We start from the raw sequence: 18,277 nt of genomic DNA, 5'->3' as shown, positions 1-18,277 counted from the left end.
GTATCTCGGGAACCTTGTTCACATCGTTCGGGGCCGTATGGGAAACCTCGGCCGGACTCCCTGCGGATGGAACCTGAATAGGCGATAAACCTGGACTGGAGGCTTAGGTGATTAGGTAGGTCGTGGCCGACACCCATGTTGGGCTTCCGCTGGAAGGTTGCCGAGTACATGTCGTGTAAACGACGGTAAGTGGTGAGAGCGTGTATGAAGAAGTACCCCCTGCAGGGTTAACATGATCTATTCGAATAGCCGCGTCCGCGGTAAAGGACTACTTGGTTGCCTATACAGTTCATAGACAAGTAAATGGAAACTGTTAAAAGCCTCAAGATAAGTGTGAGTGCCGAGGATGGCTCTTCCGTAGGAAGACGGAGGTGGATCCTCGGTAGTGTATTGAATTGGTGAGTAGTGGACTCGTGTGCGCAAAACCATTTCAAGTTGGAGTCTCGTAGGATAGTCTAGCCAAGAGTCAAAGCTGGCTTGCTGCAATAACTCCACCAACCCTTCTTGATACTATGCATGTATGTAGGATCTGATGTAAGTCTTGCTGAGTACCTTTGTACTCATGTTGCTATAATCTACATTTTTACAGAAGACGCTGCAACCCCTTCTGATGGGTTCTATGTAGACGTTGACATCAACGAGTAGGCTAAAGACCCAGGTGGTGACCCTGAGCTTGTGATGGACCACGTAGTATAGCTAGGCTTTCCAAGCCTCTTTTATTTTATTAGTTGTTTGTACTCAGACAAGTTACTTCCGCTGCTGGTTTGTATGACTGTATGACTTGTATGTGGGGTCGTGAGACCCGTACCTTTGTGTATGTTATGTATGGCTCACTGAGCCTTAAATAAAGTACTTGTGTCATAGAGTCATGTTGTGATGCTTCGTTGTATTTGCACATATCGAGCATATTGTGTGTATGATTGAAATGCTTGGTATGTGTGGGATCTGACTATCTAGTTGTTTATCTTTGGTAGCCTCTCTTACCGGGAAATGTCTCCTAGTGTTACCGCTGAGCCATGGTAGCTTGCTACTGCTCTGGAACACTTAGGCTGGCCGGCATGTGTCCTTCTTCGTTCCTGTGTCTGTCCCTTCGGGGAAATGTCACGCTTTGAGTACCGGAGTCCTGTTAGCCCGCTACAGCCCGGTTTACCGGAGTCCTGCTAGCCCAGTGCTACAGCCCGGACCCACTTGCTGATGACCGACACGTTCGAAGCTGGGTCATGGATGCCTGTCCCTGTAAGTCTGTGCCACTTTGGGTTTACGACTAGTCATGTCAGCCCGGGCTCTTTATCATATGGATGCTAGCGACACTATCATATACGTGAGCCAAAAGGCGCAAACGGTCCCGGGAAAAGGTAAGACGACACCCGTGGGGATACCGTGCGTGAGGCCGCAAAGTGATATGAGGTGTTACCAGCTAGATCGATGTGACATCGAGTCGGGGTCCTGACAGATGTGCCCCTTTAATATTTGTAAATAATAAGCCCGAAGCCCAGTAGCCCCCGAGCCTTAATGCGGGCACGGGAGGCCGAATTAAGGATCGATATCCATAGTAAAATCACAAATTATGTGTAATGACTCTATGTATCCAAGTACTTTACATCATTAATGCTCGGATCCACATTGTACAAAACTTTATTGACCGACCATCGGCTTCCACCTCCTCGGCCAATAGCCGAGGAGTGTTTGTCCTACTTTATAAAGCCTTTATGAGGGCAAAGATTTACAACAAACAAGGCAATCTGGCCATACGGTTTTATAAACAAAGGTACATGGAGAGACATGTTATATTGCTGTTTAATAGAAGAAATGTCTTCCAAAGAAAATAGTCTCGCTATCGGTTCCTTTCTTTGGGTTGTCATGCTAAGCATGATCATGAAACCTCAGCTCCAATGTAAGAGCAAAATATCGAGGATTTAGTTTGGGAGGCCAGTTAATAGCCCCCGGTAGTGTTCGGCGACAGTCGAGGTCAAGCCGTAAACACTTTGGCCATTGTTATGAATGGCCCGTCATTTAACGCCGTCATCGGATCGCCGACCAGTTTACGCTTATTGTGGCAGTCAGTTTTCGGCTTTCTCCACTAAGGTGCTTAACCATGTGAGATGGAAGCACAATCGCAGTGGTTCTCCCTTTGCACACCTAGCCGAACAAAGCGGAACATAGGAGGCAAGCGCAGGAGCCGGGCAACCCAACTATTGACCGAAGACACAATTCGAAACCGATGCATATATAGCAATATCCGAGAATGTTTTTGCCGAATCTCTAAAGGTGTCCGGCGTTGCACTGCGAGACTTGTGCTGAAAACACACAAATAGTTTAAAAGTGCCATAGGCTCAAAAAGCCAACAAACTTATTCAAAAGGTTAATGTCCGAACTAGATCAAGTGTTCCGTGCCAATCCGAAAATTGGACTTTAGAAAAAAGGTGCTTCTGCCGTGCTTTAACATGACACATCCTATCTCAAAACTTCAAGCGGGTCAGCCTACGGCTTCAACCTCCTATCCCGAAGGCGGAATACTTCTTACTAGGCCAGTTTAGCAAACTAAACTCTAGTGGCTTTGAGAGAGAAATTAGGCTCCCCGGCTAGTGACCACACACTTGTGTCAAAAAAAGGAGTGATAAATAATAATAAAAACTTTGCAACGACTAAGAAGAAAAACACTTATCATAAAACGACTCATATAAATTTAAGAGCCCCCAAGTGACTTGGGTAAAAGAATGATTGCATGTACCAAAGTACTTATATCATATCTATGTTCAACCAAACTTTAAACGCGTCTTAACCGACCGTCGGCTTCTCCCTCTTCGGTCAAGGACCGAAAAGTGTTATGTACTCCATCTGTCGAGAATATCGATGGTGTTTCCAATAACCAGACAATCAGGCCATAAGGCTGTAACAGACAAAGCACGCTCAGGGAACTTATGCTATATTACTGTGAAGTGTAAGAAGCATCTTCGAAGAAAATAGTACCTCCACCGATACCTTTCTTCGGTGCTCATTGTTATTATGAGACTTGTGCAATAGATTTTTTGTACTCATGAGTTCCATTGTGTGCCGACCATGATTGAAAACAATAAGAGCGCTAGCTTTCGGCTTCACCCAGTCTGAGGTCAGACTCGGGTGACCCGATCGTGACAATCGTAGAGGTGCTCCCTTTACTCCCTAGCCGAACAATCGGGAACGTAGGGGTAAACACAGGAGCGAGGCAACCCAGCTTGCAAATCGCTTAAGTCAATATGGTGCATATTGTGGCGTAATACACGAACAAGGAACGAATCCGTACAAGTATAATCATATGCAAGAGGAAAAAGCTTCATGAAGGAAGCCCCCAAGTAAACGGGGTATCTGAATTTGCACGTCACAAACAAAGTTTGGACAAGGAAATTTTTACAAGTAACTTTTTTCCAAAAAAGTATAATGCCTGGTCGAGCCGAACACAAGTTAAAAATTTAAAAGTTTGAGCATGAAGGCAACTTAGCTGGTTAATGTGTTCAGTATTGATGACGCGGTCCGAGCTTGATGCGGGACAAGGTTCCATCCCCCAAGCCGGTACCGAGGTGGCGGAGCAAAGAGCTCGGCACTCCAAAGTGGTGACATAGAACGGTCAATGCAGGACGGCAGGGTGATGCCGAAGTCCCCGGCATGGGGTAATGAAGTGTTGACGAAGCCCCCCGTCCAGCCGAGGTGACGCCAAAGGATATAGTCCGGCTGGATCATTTTCCTGTGCACAAAAAATAGTGCAAACCGGAGATAATAGTAATAAAAAAAATTCATTGCATAACAAATAATTTATGTAGAGTGAGTAATAAAAGAAATATGGCCTGGCGCCGAAGTCAATGTCGATGCAAGGCGGCGGCGTCATGCGGTAAAGGCATGGCAAGGCCTGAATTCACAGGTCGGTTCGAGTTCCGGATGCGGCGTTCGCCGGGCTATGTACGGAAACTGACCGAACCACCATGCGACCGTCGTTAATGCGGCCACCATTTGATAGACCTATGTACATATGATGGACAAACCAGAGTAATAATTCGTTGGAAAAATGAACCCAAACAAGCAAAAAATACTAGGATTAATAGCACCTGGCTTATTTGTTGTAGCAATCCGAAGAAAGGTGATTCCCAAAATTGGGACTCGATCCACACACCTATCGCCTGATGGGTGATAAAGCGACGGCATGGCGATGCTGGCAAAGGTTGGCTCGCCGAGGCAAAGCCCTCGGTCCAGCTAACGTGACAGAGCTGGTCGGCCAGCAACGCCGAAGTCTCCGGAGTAGGTTGATGAAGAGATGATGAAGCCCCCGGTCCAGCGATGCAGGTCGTGACGTGGTCGATGCTGGCTTGATGAAGTGACCGTGTGGCGATGCAGGTGTGCCCGCTCCGTGTAATCCGTGGGGCGGCGATGTTGGTGACGATTTATCCTTCGCGATGCCGAACTATTGTTCGGCTGGCCGAGATGATGATCCGAAGAAATTGAGCCCGACTCAACAAAGCGACGACGTGTCTAACGCAGGTCGACCGCCGTGGAGTGATGTTGTCGGGCTGGTTTGACACCGGCGCGACGGTGAAGTTCGTATTGCAAGAATACTTCTAATACTACTGGGATGTGTTTGAGAATAAAACACAACACCCCATATGAAAACTTCCTTCAAAAAGGATGTCCGAGATCCCCGTTCATAAAGAAGATGAATTCGGGTTGGATTCGTTCTCGCGCAGAAAACAGATCCAAAAGTGATGCACTAATCGGAAGTTTACCGGAGTTTGGATGGTCGGATCGAGCTGAATTTTTGGCAGGTGGTAGATAAGGGAATTCCACAGCAAATCAACGGTTGGATCCTTCAAAGGACATCCGAGCTAGATGCTGGATACCACGCCCTAAACTCGTCCGGATTCTCGTCCAGATTCAACAGTGCTCCGGTATATCGGAGATTGCCAGAGATTACTCCATCGGAACTCGATGAAATTTTTGCAGGGTTGTTGTAGACTTAATTCCGCATAATTCCACCGAAGTAATCATTGAAGCGACACTCGACGAGGAGGTGGCGGTGGATACAAGTTTGCTGTCCTGAAAAACAGCACGGTCGCCCGAGGGCAATGTTGATGTTGAGCCCCCGAGCTTCATGGATGACTCCTCCATGATCTTGATAGAGATCGGAGTTGGTGTTGATGAAGGCCTTCATTCGAACATGACGATCGGAGGTAGGGCGCAGTCCTCGGTCAAGCCAAGGTGACCAGTCGAGCTGGTGACGAAGAAGCCGACGTCGCAGTTGACCTGCAGTCGAGCCATTGATCCTTTCGCCGATCACACAGTGGAACTCTCAATGAAAGCACCAATGTCAGTGTCAAAACCGGCAGATCTCGGGTAGGGGGTCCCAAGCAATGCATCTTAGGATCAATGGTAACAGGAGGCAAAGGACATAATGTTTACCCAGGTTCGGGCCCTCTCGATGGAGGTAAAACCCTACTCCTGCTTGATTAATATTGCTGATATGGGTAGTATAAGAGTTGATCTACCACGAGATCAGAGAGGCTAAACCCTAGAATCTAGCCATCTTACAACTACAGAATTTGTCGGAGACTTCATATCTCTCGACCCGGGCATGAGTTTGGAAAACCATTTTCAGCTCCTCGAACATCTCATATGCTCCGTGTTGCTCAAAACGCTTTTGGAGCCCCGGTTCTAAGATGTAAAGCATGCCGCACTGAACGAGGGAGTAATCATCAGCATGTGACTGCCAAGCGTTCATAACGTCTTGGTTCTCTGGGATGGGTGCTTCACCTAGCGGTCCTTCTAGGACATATGCTTTCTTGGCAGCTATGAGGATGATCCTCAGGTTCCGGACCCAGTCCGTATAGTTGCTGCCATCATCTTTCAGCTTGGTTTTCTCTAGGAACGCCTTGAAGTTCATGTTGACATGAACGTTGGCCATTTGATCTACAACACATTTTTGCAAAGATTTTAGACTAAGTTCATGATAATTAAGTTCATCTAATCAAATTATTTAATGAACTCCCACTCAGATTAGACATCCCTTTAGTCATCTAAGTGTTACACGATCCGAGTCGACTAGGCCGTGTCCGATCATCACGTGAGACAGACTAGTCATCATCGGTGAACATCTCCATGTTGATCGTATCTTCCATACGAATCATGTTCGACCTTTCGGTCTCTGTGTTCCGAGGCCATGTCTGTACATGCTAGGCTCGTTAAGTTAACCTAAATGTTTTGCATATGTAAAACTGTCTTACACCCGTTGTATGTGAACGGAGGAATCTATCACACCCGATCATCACGTGGTGCTTCGAAACGACGAACTTTAGCAACGACGCACAGTTAGGGAGAACACTTTCTTGAAATTATTATAAGGGATCATCTTATTTACTACCGTCGTTCTAAGTAAACAAGATGCATAAACATAATAAACATCACATGCAATTATATAGTAGTGACATGATATGGCCAATATCATATAGCTCCTTTGATCTCCATCTTCGGGGCTCCATGATCATCTTTGTCACCGGCATGACACCATGATCTCCATCATCGTGTCACCATGAAGTTGCTCGCCAACTATTACTTCTACTACTATGGCTAATGGTTTAGCAATAAAGTAAAGTAATTACATGGCATTAAATCATTGACACGCAGGTCGTACAATAATTAAGACAACTCCTATGGCTCATGCCGGTTGTCATACTCATCGACATGCAAGTCGTGATTCCTATTACAAGAACATGATCTCATACATCACAATATATCATTCATCACAACTTTTGGCCATATCACATCACAAGGCAATTGCTGCAAAAACAAGTTAGACGTCCTCTAATTGTTGTTGCATCTTTTACGTGGCTGCAATAGGGTTCTAGCAAGAACGTTTTCTTACCTACGAAAAAGCCACAACGTGATTTGTCAACTTCTGTTTACCCTTCATAAGGACCCTTTTCATCGAATCCGCTCCAACTAAAGTGGGAGAGACAGACACCCGCTAGCCACCTTATGCAACTAGTGCATGTCAGTCGGTGGAACCTGTCTCACGTAAGTGTACGTGTAAGGTCGGTCTAGGCCGCTTCATCCCACAATACCGCTGAAGCAAAATAAGACTAGTAGCGGCAAGAAAGTTGACAACATCTACGCCCCAACAGATTTGTGTTCTACTCGTGCAATAGAGAACTACGCATAGACCTAGCTCATGATGCCACTGTTGGGGAATGTTGCATAAAATAAATTTTTTCCTACGTTCACCAAGATCCATCTATGAGTTCATCTAGCAACGAGAGAGGGGAGTGCATCTACATACCCTTGAAGATCATGAGCGGAAGCGTTCAAGAGAACGGGGTTGAGGGAGTCATACTCGTCGTGATCCAAATCACCGGAGATCCTAGCGCCGAACGGATGGCACCTCCGCGTTCAACACACGTACGGTCAGCGTGATGTCTCCTCCTTCCTGATCCAGCAAGGGGGAAGGAGAGGTTGATGAAGATCCAGCAGCACGATGGCGTGGTGGTGGATGCAGCAGAGTTCCGCCAGGGCTTCGCCAAGCGACTACGGGAGGAGGAGGTGTAGCAATGGGAGAAGGAGGCGCCAAGACTTCAGGGTGTGGCTTCCCTCCCCTCCCCCGCCTTTATATAGGCCCCCTGGGGGGGGGGGGGCGCCGGCCCTGGAGATGGGATCTCCCAAGGGGGCGGCGGCCAGGGGGGTGGAGTGCCCCCCCAAGGCAAGTGGAGGCGCCCCCCACCCTAGGGTTTCTAACCCTAGGCACAGGGGGGCAAGGGGGGGGGGGCGCACCAGCCCACCAGGGGCTGGTCTCCTCCCCACTTCAGCCCATGGGGCCCTCCGGGATAGGTGGCCCCACCCGATGGACCCCCAGGACCCTTCCGGTGGTCCCGGTACAATACCGGTGACCCCCGAAACTCTCCCGATGGCCGAAACTGCACTTCCTATATATAATTATTTACCTCTGGACCATTCTGGAACTCCTCGTGACGTCGGGGATCTCATTCGGGACTCCAAACAACTTTCGGTTTGCTGCATACTCATATCTCTACAACCCTAGCGTCACCGAACCTTAAGTGTGTAGACCCTACGGGTTCGGGAGACACGTAGACATGACCGAGATGGCTTTCCGGTCAATAACCAACAACGGGATCTGGATACCCATGTTGGCTCCCACATGCTCCTCGATGATCTCATCGGATGAACCACGATGTCGAGGATTCAAGCAACCCCGTATTCAATTCCCTTTGTCGATCGGTGTTTTACTTGCCCGAGATTCGATCGTCGGTATCCCAATACCTCGTTCAATCTTGTTACCGGCAAGTCACTTTACTCGTACTGTAATGCATGATCCCGTGACCAGACACTTGGTCACCTTGAGCTCATTATGATGATGCACTACTGAGTGGGCCCAGAGATACCTCTCCGTCATACAGAGTGACAAATCCCAGTCTCGATCCGTGTCAACCCAACAGACACTTTCAGAGATACCTGTAGTGCACCTTTATAGTCACCCAGTTACGTTGTGACGTTTGGTACACCCAAAGCACTCCTACGGTATCCGGGAGTTACACAATCTCATGGTCTAAGGAGAAGATACTTGACATTGGAAAAGCTCTAGCAAACGAACTACACGATCTTGTGCTATGCTTAGGATTGGGTCTTGCCCATCACATAATTCTCCTAATGATGTGATCCCGTTATCAACGACATCCAAATGTCCATAGTCAGGAAACCATGACTATCTGTTGATCAACGAGCTAGTCAACTAGAGGCTCACTAGGGACATATTGTGGTCTATGTATTCACACGTGCATTACGATTTCCGGATAATACAATTATAGCATGAATAGAAGACAATTATCATGAACAAGGAAATATAATAATAATCCTTTTATTATTGCCTCTAGGGCATATTTCCAACAAGGGACACCTAAGCCTCGCATTAAATGCACTTTGTCCTGTAATACCAGCGATAAGCTCACAGCGCTGTAGCACTTTCCACCTCCTGTGTGCCACTGTGGCAGACCCTTTCACCTATAAAAGGAGGCCCATGGCGCACTGAAGAGGGATTTGGCTTTTTCGAACTTGGCAGCACCCAGAGCTAGTTCGAGAGCTCAAGAACACTAAATACATCCACCAAAGCAGGATCGTAGGGTTTTACGCATCTTTGCGGCCCGAACCTGGGTAAATCCCCTTTGTGTTGTCTACTAGTCCCGCTCTTCTCATGATCCAGTGCCCTGCAACCATAGTAGGGATTCCAGTGATCCCATAGGTGTCATTTCCCACCGACACATATGATTGTCGCTTTACTGTATGAAATGCAATCGCCATGTAATTGCTTTCCTTTAACACTAGATGGTAGCGATAGTCGTAGAAGCAATAGTTGGCAAGACAACAACGATGCTATGATGGAAATCAAGGTGTCAAGTGGTGAGAATGGAGATCATGACGGTGCTTTGGAGATGGTGATCAAAGGCACAAGATGATGATGGCCATATCATGTCACATATTTTGATTGCATGTGATGTTTATCTTTTATGCATCTTATTTTGCTTAGTACGACAATAGCATTATAAGATGACCCCTCACTAAATTTCAAGGTATAAGTGTTCTCCCTGAGTATGCACCGTTGCTACAGTTCGTCGTGCCGAGACACTACATGATGATCGGGTGTGATAAGCTCTACATTCACATACAATGGGTGTAAGCCAGTTTTTGCACATGCATAATACTCGGGTTAAACTTGACGAGCCTAGCATATGCAAATATGGCCTCGGAACGCTGAGACCGAAAGGTTGAACGTGAATCATATAGTAAATATGATCAACATAGAGATGTTCACCATTGAAAACTACTCCATCCACTACAAAAAAATACACATCCGTGACATTTTGGGCCGAACAAAAAAATTCTGTCATACGTATGACACTTCTATGACGATAATTGTGACACAACCCGATATCATCATAGATGTGGTGAGCTCCTACTTCTATGAAAAAAATCATGACAGAAAATGGGCATTTCATCCTGGGCGGGCCGGAGACGCAGCTGCATGACATTCTTTGGGCCGTCCATGACGGAAAAAGCCGTGGTTGAAGCGAGGGCGAGGAAAATATCAGTAAGTTCCCGGTTACGGTGGGTGGTCGGGGGCCGAGCGATGCGCGTTTCTCTTGTACACGCACGCGCGCGTGTGCAAGGCCTTGGGCTCTAACTGAACCCGAGCGAGGCGTTGGGCTCTAACTGAACCCGAGCGATTGCACTAGCTACATTAATGAACCCGAATGATTCCTTCGTTACTGCTGCTAACTGAAGCCGATCGAGCCCTGCTGCCTCCTTCCCTTGATGAACAGTGAGCGTTGCAGGGGGGGGGGTTGGATGAATAGTTCCTGGTGGGGGTGGATGAACAGGACCCCAAGCGATCGAGCCGGTTGGGGCTGGATGAACGGACCCCGTGGAGGGCTGGATGAACAGGACGACCCCGTGGAGGGCTGGTTGAACAGTAGCCGGTGGAGGGCTGGATAAACAGTAGCCCGTGGAGGGGTGGTTGAACAGGAGCCCGTGGAGAGGGCTGGTTGAACAGTAGCCGGTGGAGTAGCGCACGGTGGAGGCTAGATGAACAGGAGCCCGTGGATGAACAGTCGCAGGTGGAGGCTGGAGGAGGTCGACGGTGGATGAACAATAGCCCGTGGAGGCTGGAGGAGGTCGACGGTGGAGATGAAAAGTATCCTGTGGAGTCCCGTTTTGCGGTACGCCACACCCCTCCTGATGATCAGGACCCCCGTTTCGACCATAGCGCTCCAACACAAGTCCGTTTCCTCCGTTTTACAATACGCCACACCCCTCCCGATCAACAGGACCCCGTTTCGACCGTAGGAGGTCCAACAGAAGTCCGTTTCCTCCGTTTTGCGGTACGCTAGACCCCTCCCGATGAACAGGATCTCGTTTCGACCGTGGCCGGTCGAACACAAGGCCGTTTCCTCGGTACCGCCAGGCCTCGTTTCCATCGGCTGTTCCGTCCAAGCCGGTTGGCTCCCACACTTTCCGTTGCCTCTCGATGAACATGACGCATTCCGTTGCCTCCCCATGAACACGACGACGACGCAGTTTCTCCGTTCTGACTTAGCCATGTACACGAGCCATGGCTGTATGTATGCGCGAGTAGGCGTTCAAGACCCCGCGCCGTATGTACGTACGTGGCCGTATTTACTTTCTTGCACCCTGGCCGCTGTACGTACGTGTACATGCTATGTGCGCGCCTCTACTACGACACGTGCGCGTCTACATCGACTAGTATGTACGTGCGTTCGCGACCAGAATGACGATGCTACGTACGCTTTGACCAGGTGGGTCCTGACTGTCAGGCACTTCCTTGCGTGCGAAGATGTAGCTGGTGGGTCCCAGCAGTTAGGGGGGCGAATCATTTTTTTTGCCTGGATGCACTTCCTTGCATGCGAAGATGTAGCTGATGGGTCCCAACAGTCAGGGGGGAAACATTTTTTCATGAAATACGGTGGCCCGTCCGATGGGTCCCTGCTATCAGGTGGAGGAATAATTATTTTGCGTGTAATAAGGAGGCACTTCCTTGCGGCTACTACAAGAAATATGTCAACTTATGACCACCACTATTGGTCACTGAAAGGTCACAAATTTCCATTTATGACCTTTTTGTGACCAAAAACAGAAGGTCAAAAGCTGGCCGTCGTAAAACTGACTATAGCGACCTTTCTTCTGGAATGGTCAAAGACGTTTACGACCAAAATATTCCTACCGTGGACCCAACTGTCAGCCTCTGCACGTACAATACTCTTTCGATGGAAGTCGGTCGTTGACCATATTGACCACGCCGCGCTGAGAGCACCACGACGGTGGACGACGGCGAGGCCTAGGAAGGGGACGACGCGTAGCCAGGGAAGACACGGCAGTGGAAGCCCGCACGGAGAGGAGTACGAGGTTTCACTGGTTCGGCTGCGGTGTGAGGATGCTGTCGCCGCAGAATAACTACTACAAGAAATATGTCAACTTATGACCACCACTATTGGTCACTGAAAGGTCACAAATTTCCATTTATGACCTTTATGTGACCAAAAACAGAAGGTCAAAAGCTGGCCGTCGTAAACTGACTATAGCGACCTTTCTTCTGGAATGGTCAAAGACGTTTACGACCAAAATATTCCTACTATGGCGTTTTGGTCACTAGCAACATCCCCAGGCCACGTAGGCATCCAGCGTGGCAAGCTGATGTGGCACAAGATTCAGCCCGGTCCGATTTGGTGTTCTACATGGGCCGAGCCCATTAATTCAGCCTTTTATCTTTTTTCCTGTCAAGCTGATGTTTTTTCCTGTCAATTTACGCTAGCTACATGGGCCAAGCCCAGCAATTCGGCCTTTTTATCTTTTTTTCTCCCAAATTATGTTTAACCAAATGAGTCCAGCCCAATATTTTTCAGGCTTTTTCTTTCCTGTCCAATCCACATTCATTTATTTTTGTTTCAATTTTTGCCCAAAATATTTGTCCAATATAATTTGATCCTTGGCCTCTTTAAGGTCCAACTCTAGCCCATTTAACGAACATTTTCAAACCAGTTTGAATAACAATATGAATCACCACCAATTAGCTGAATATTACAGAAATATCTCAAAACTCATTCTACAAATTTCCATCACATCCGTATTTTATACATATCCAAGCAACCTACAACATTACGTATTCAAGCATTCAGCTGCTGAAATACTCTAGAACAGGAAAGAATAAATAAAACTATCTAGTGCTTCACAACAAGAAAACATGTAGTCTGCTTCTTCAAGTACTGCTTCTTCCTTAGCAATGACAGGCTGATGCAAAACATCTGGGCATTCAAAAGAGAACAAAAAGTGTGTCACTGATATAAGAAATATTACACAAATACTTTTAAAATAAAAACTAAAGGCACATGAGATGGAAACAAGTAATTTGAGATGGAAAGTTAGCCAACAGAATTTATATAAAAGATCTTTTTGCAATACAATTATCTTATGTACGTATGAATGACACCCAAGTAATTTGAGATGGAAACAAGTACATCTAGCAATCTAACATGTATAGTGGCACCAGCAAAAGAGCAAGACACGGAAGAATTTTAGCTTTACATAATGTTTACAAGAACACGACCCTGATACAGGATTTATCTTGTCCTCAACACTGTTAACAAGGTACTGAAAGTAGCTATGTGCATCAGCCTCACCAAGTCTTATCATGAATTGGTTGCTTTTAAAAACTATACTATATTTCTGGATAGCAAACTAAATAGACGGCTGCTCTCAAACCATACATCCAAACAAAGCAAATAAGTACTCTACGGAAACCTTAGAACATGCTTTACAACTCATATGTAGAGGCCAACTTGAAATTATGAGCATAACGAACTCGTTTTTCAGTTAGAAGCTCACTGTCCAAAACTGTCAGGTAGTGCAGTTTTTTAACTGAACCAAATTCAGTTTACACAGAGGTAAGGGAATACTTCAAAGACTAAGGTAAGTAAGGAACTACTTCAAAAACAGAGGTGCTAACTATGTTTACACAGGAGAACTGTACTATATTTCTGGACAGCAAACTAAAATAGAGGGCTGCTCTCAAACCGTACATCCAAACAAAGCAAATAAGTACTCTACGAAAACCTTAGAACATGCTTTACAACTCATATGTAGAGCTCAACTTGAAATTATGAGCATAACAAACTCGTTTTTCAGATAGAAGCTCGCTGCCCAAAACTGTCAGAAAAGCGTATAAATAGATTCAGGCCAATTGGTAAAGCGTATAAAATGAAATTTCTGCCGATTCAGTAAAGCGTATAAATAGATTCAGACCAATTGGTAAAATGAAATCTAATCCATGAGATTTAGTCAACTTTAGGGAGCATCGCAGATTCAGACCAATATTTGCAAGCATGTAAATACTGGTTCAACACTAGGGAGTACTGACTTCTTGTGGCAGCAAGAAAGCAACTCAATTTGGCAAGCAGTGCAATGCCAAGTGAATTTAGTCAAACATGCAAGTGAATTTAGAGTAGTAGCACTAGGGACTAGGGATTGATAGCAGTAGCACTAGATTCAATCAAGTGAAAGTGAATTTAGAGCAGCAGCAAAATTAGGGAATGTGAGAGAGGTAGAGGGAGGCTCAACCATGAATTGCTGCTGCCCCATGGTTGGGTATGTAATTGTCGCCGCTCCTCCTTGTGGATGCCGAGGTCAGAGACGCCGAATCCGTGCGGGCATCCACCTCCCATCTGCATGAGCTGAAGCAAACCATAGCAGATGAACATCATTTAAACAGCAATGAACATCATTCAGATGCTATAGAAGCATAACAGAGTGAACATCATTCGCATGCTCTTCAGTACGATATCTCAAAATTTTCAACTAAGCAAAACATGCATACTGTAACACTTCAGTACGGATGTAAGTAATGTCTCTTCCATCATCATCTTCTTGCGTAACAACAAATGAGAGGATGCACACATTTTAGTCTCACCAATCAGTCTGGTTATCTGCTATGCTAACATACAAATAACCAGACTCCTCTTTACTGATAAACATGACATAGCTGTCAGCCATGTGGAAAAGACAAGCTTATGATGTTACATGCTGATTACAGAGGAGTATTTTCGTGGAACCTGAGCCTAGAGAATAGAATAAAGGATAAGCAGTGGTTCTATAGCAGCCTGGAATATGTGGAGGCATATGCATACTGAACAAATGGTACAAGCAGTAGGGGACAAAACATCACAATGGGTCATGCTATCGCCAGGCTTAAATTGTATCCTCATTAGATACTTTGATGTTGATGGTTCCTGATAAGTATGCGCAACCTTGTACCGAGCGACAAATTAATGAGATGCTTGATGTCGATGGTTTATACAACCTTGCACCCACCGACAAATTAATGAGACACTTGATCTTGATGGTCGCTACACAACCTTGTGCCTATCGGCAAAATTTTGGTACTGTAGAGTACGACCAGCTATCTACGACGGAGCTGAGGGAACGGTTGCACGGGTCGATTCCTCGATCGCGGTGTCCCTAGAGATCCCAAACGGCTATCCTGTGTAGGACACGTTTCCAAATTCTGAAGGCAGTAGGAACCATAGCAAAACGATTTTATTTACTTGGAAGCGGCTTTGTATGTTCAATTAGCATAGCAGATAACATTTGCGTAACACTTCAATATGCATGTAATCTCACCAATCAGTCTGGAACCGCAGGAATCTTGGCATGCACACATTTTAGCAAGCGTCTTCCCTGCGATGGAAATAACACCGACGAGAGATGTCAAACACAAGCCTCACAAAAATTTAGAACATCAAGGGATGAGTACCGGACGACAGCAGGAAGAAACCACACCTGAGATGCAAGGCTGCAAAACACCGGCACCGCGGACGCCCGTCCATCGAGCCAGCCAGCCTCCAGCAATGGCGGCACATGAGGTCACCAACCACGGATGCATGCCTGACATGAATGTAATCAGTCTAGGTCCCGCTGTACATGAGAGGAGATGTAAGACTAGGCAAGGACGGCGTACATACCTTGGGCATCTAGGTCCCGTCGGAGATGCACCGTCGTTGACGGCCACCGCAGTAGCAATCTCCGGTGTGGTCCGGTGTGCCGCACCAGACCGAGAGCAGGCGGTGGATCCCGATGCGGCCGGCCTCCATCACGCAGGTGGGTGCGGATCCGGCGCCGCCGTCGCCGGAACTGGTGCGCCCCATCCATCCATCCATGGGTGGGCGTGGGTGGGTGGGTGGATCCGTGGAAAAGGGGGTTTCCATGGGTGGATGGACGAGATGAGGAGGAAGGTCGGCCGGAGGTGGGGATGGGGCCAGAGATGGGGAGACGAGGTCGCCGGTGGGGGTGGGAATCGGCGGCAGCGGCGGAGATTGGAGAGGAATCGGGGGTGGGGAAGAGAAACAGTTTGCGGGCAGCTTCGCGGGGTTCCACTCGTGAATCTGGGCATGGGCTCGATCTTGGGTCAGCCTCGACCTTGTCTACGATGAGGGTCGTCGACGGTGGCGGTGGGGGTGGGGTTGGGGGCGGCGGCGGATCAAGATCCGAGGGAGGGAGATGGTTGGAGGCGGCGGCTGTGGATGCGTAGGAGCGGAGCTCTAGGGTTCGTGCAAGAGGGAGAAAGGCTGGATGAATGGATCGATGGACGGATGTTTACTGCGGTGGGCTGCATGAATGGATGGATGGATGTTTGCCATGTCACTGATCCATGCCACAACAGATTGCACCAATCATAATTCAGCTAGTGTAATTTTGTTTTTTTCTTCTGTTTTCTTATATTTTGTACCCTCTTATACTGGATAAACATTCAACATATTACCCGTTTATATAAATTTTTCAAATGGCCCAATATTTTGCGCATTTGCGTATCTTGGGACGACAAACAATGTTGATTTGAGGGGTTTTCATTTTGTTTGCACAAAAAATCATTTTTCAATTTTTGGAGTGCCAATAATCGGTTTTTTTGAAGAACCTACCATATATTTGTTGCAAAATGGTACCAAATCATTTTTCTAAAATAGTAGGCTATATTTTACGCACAATTGACGAAATGGTTGGGTGTTAAAATATTTGGTCCACCTCTAGTAAAAAAGACAAATTTCCACCGATTCAATAGGAAGCGGCTAAAATTTGAACTGCAACTGCCTCATACTTTGCTCTTTATTTTTTCCAAAAATCATTTCTAGGTACATAAGTATCTATTTAATTAGAGAAACATCAAAAGTTTTCCAAGATTCAACAACTAGCTAGGAACGGTCATTCCCGCCGTTTAGACCGCATTTTGAAACGGGCATAAAAAATTCAAAAAAAAATCAAAAATTTGGGACACCTTCGCATTGTGTCAATATATGTGGCCAAGTTCCCAGGAAAAATAACAAACTTGTAATACGGCAATTATTTTAAAAAAATGTTCTCAGAAATGAGCTATCATCTCTCAAGATTCATGGCTTTCAAGGCAAATGATCAAACTTATGGCCACATTCGTGGCATAGTTTGTTCAAATGATCTCATATTGTGCGCAAGGGTGCATATTAGAATGGCAAACAATGTTGCCTAAGGAAGTTTTCATTTTCTTTGAGGACGAAAAAATCATTTTTCATTTTTCGAGTGCCCGAAAGGAGGTTTTTTTGTGAAGGAACTACCAAATAATTGTTGCAAAATTGGACCAAATCATTTTTCTAAAATACTAGGACATATTTAATGCACAATTGACCAAACGGTTGGGTGTAAAAAGTTTTGATCCACCTCTCGTGAAAAAGACAAATTTCCGCCGATTCTGCTGGAAGCGGGTCAAATTTGAACTGCAGCTGCCTCATAGTTTGCTATTTATTTTTTCCAAAAATCATTTCTAGGTACATAAGTATCTATTTAATCAGAGAAACACCAAAAAAATTCCAAGATTCAACAACTAGCTAGGAACGGTCATTCCCGCCGTTTTGGCCGCATTTTGAAACGGGCATAAAAAATTCAAAAAAAATCAAAAATTTGGGAAACCTTCGCATTGTGTCATTATATGTGGCCAAGTTCCTAGGAAAAATAACAAACTTGTAATACGGCAATTATTTTAAAAAAGTGTTCTCAGAAATGAGCTATCATCTCTCAAGATTCGTGGCTTTCAAGGCAAATGATCAAACTTATGGCCACATTCGTGGCATAGTTTGTTCAAATGATCTCATATTGTGCACAAGGGTGCATATTGGAATGTCAAACAATGTTGCCTAAGGAACTTTTCATTTTCTTTGGACGAAAAAACCATTTTTCATTTTTCGAGTGCCCGAAAGGAGGTTTTTTTGTGAAGGAACTACCAAATAATTGTTGCAAAATTGGACCAAATCATTTTTCTAAAATACTAGGACATATTTAATGCACAATTGACAAAATGGTTGGGTGTAAAAAGTTTTGATCCACCTCTCGTGAAAAAGACAAATCTCCGCTGATTCAGCTGGAAGCGGGTCAAATTTGAACTGCAGCTGCCTCATAGTTTGCTATTTATTTTTTCCAAAAATCATTTCTAGGTACATAAGTATCTATTTAATCAGAGAAACACCAAAAATTTCCAAGATTCAACAACTAGCTAGGAACGGTCATTCCCGCCGTTTTGGCCGCATTTTGAAACGGGCATAAAAAATTCAAAAAAAATCAAAAAATTGGGAAACCTTCGCATTGTGTCATCATATGTGGCCAAGTTCCCAGGAAAAATAACAAACTTGTAATACGACAATTATTTAAAAAAAGTGTTCTCAGA

This window comes from Triticum dicoccoides, chromosome 6B, assembly GCF_002162155.2.
Source record: "Triticum dicoccoides isolate Atlit2015 ecotype Zavitan chromosome 6B, WEW_v2.0, whole genome shotgun sequence".
Taxonomy (NCBI): domain Eukaryota; kingdom Viridiplantae; phylum Streptophyta; class Magnoliopsida; order Poales; family Poaceae; genus Triticum; species Triticum dicoccoides.
The sequence above is the reverse complement of the archived record's forward strand: the minus strand, read 5'-3'. Positions refer to the sequence as shown.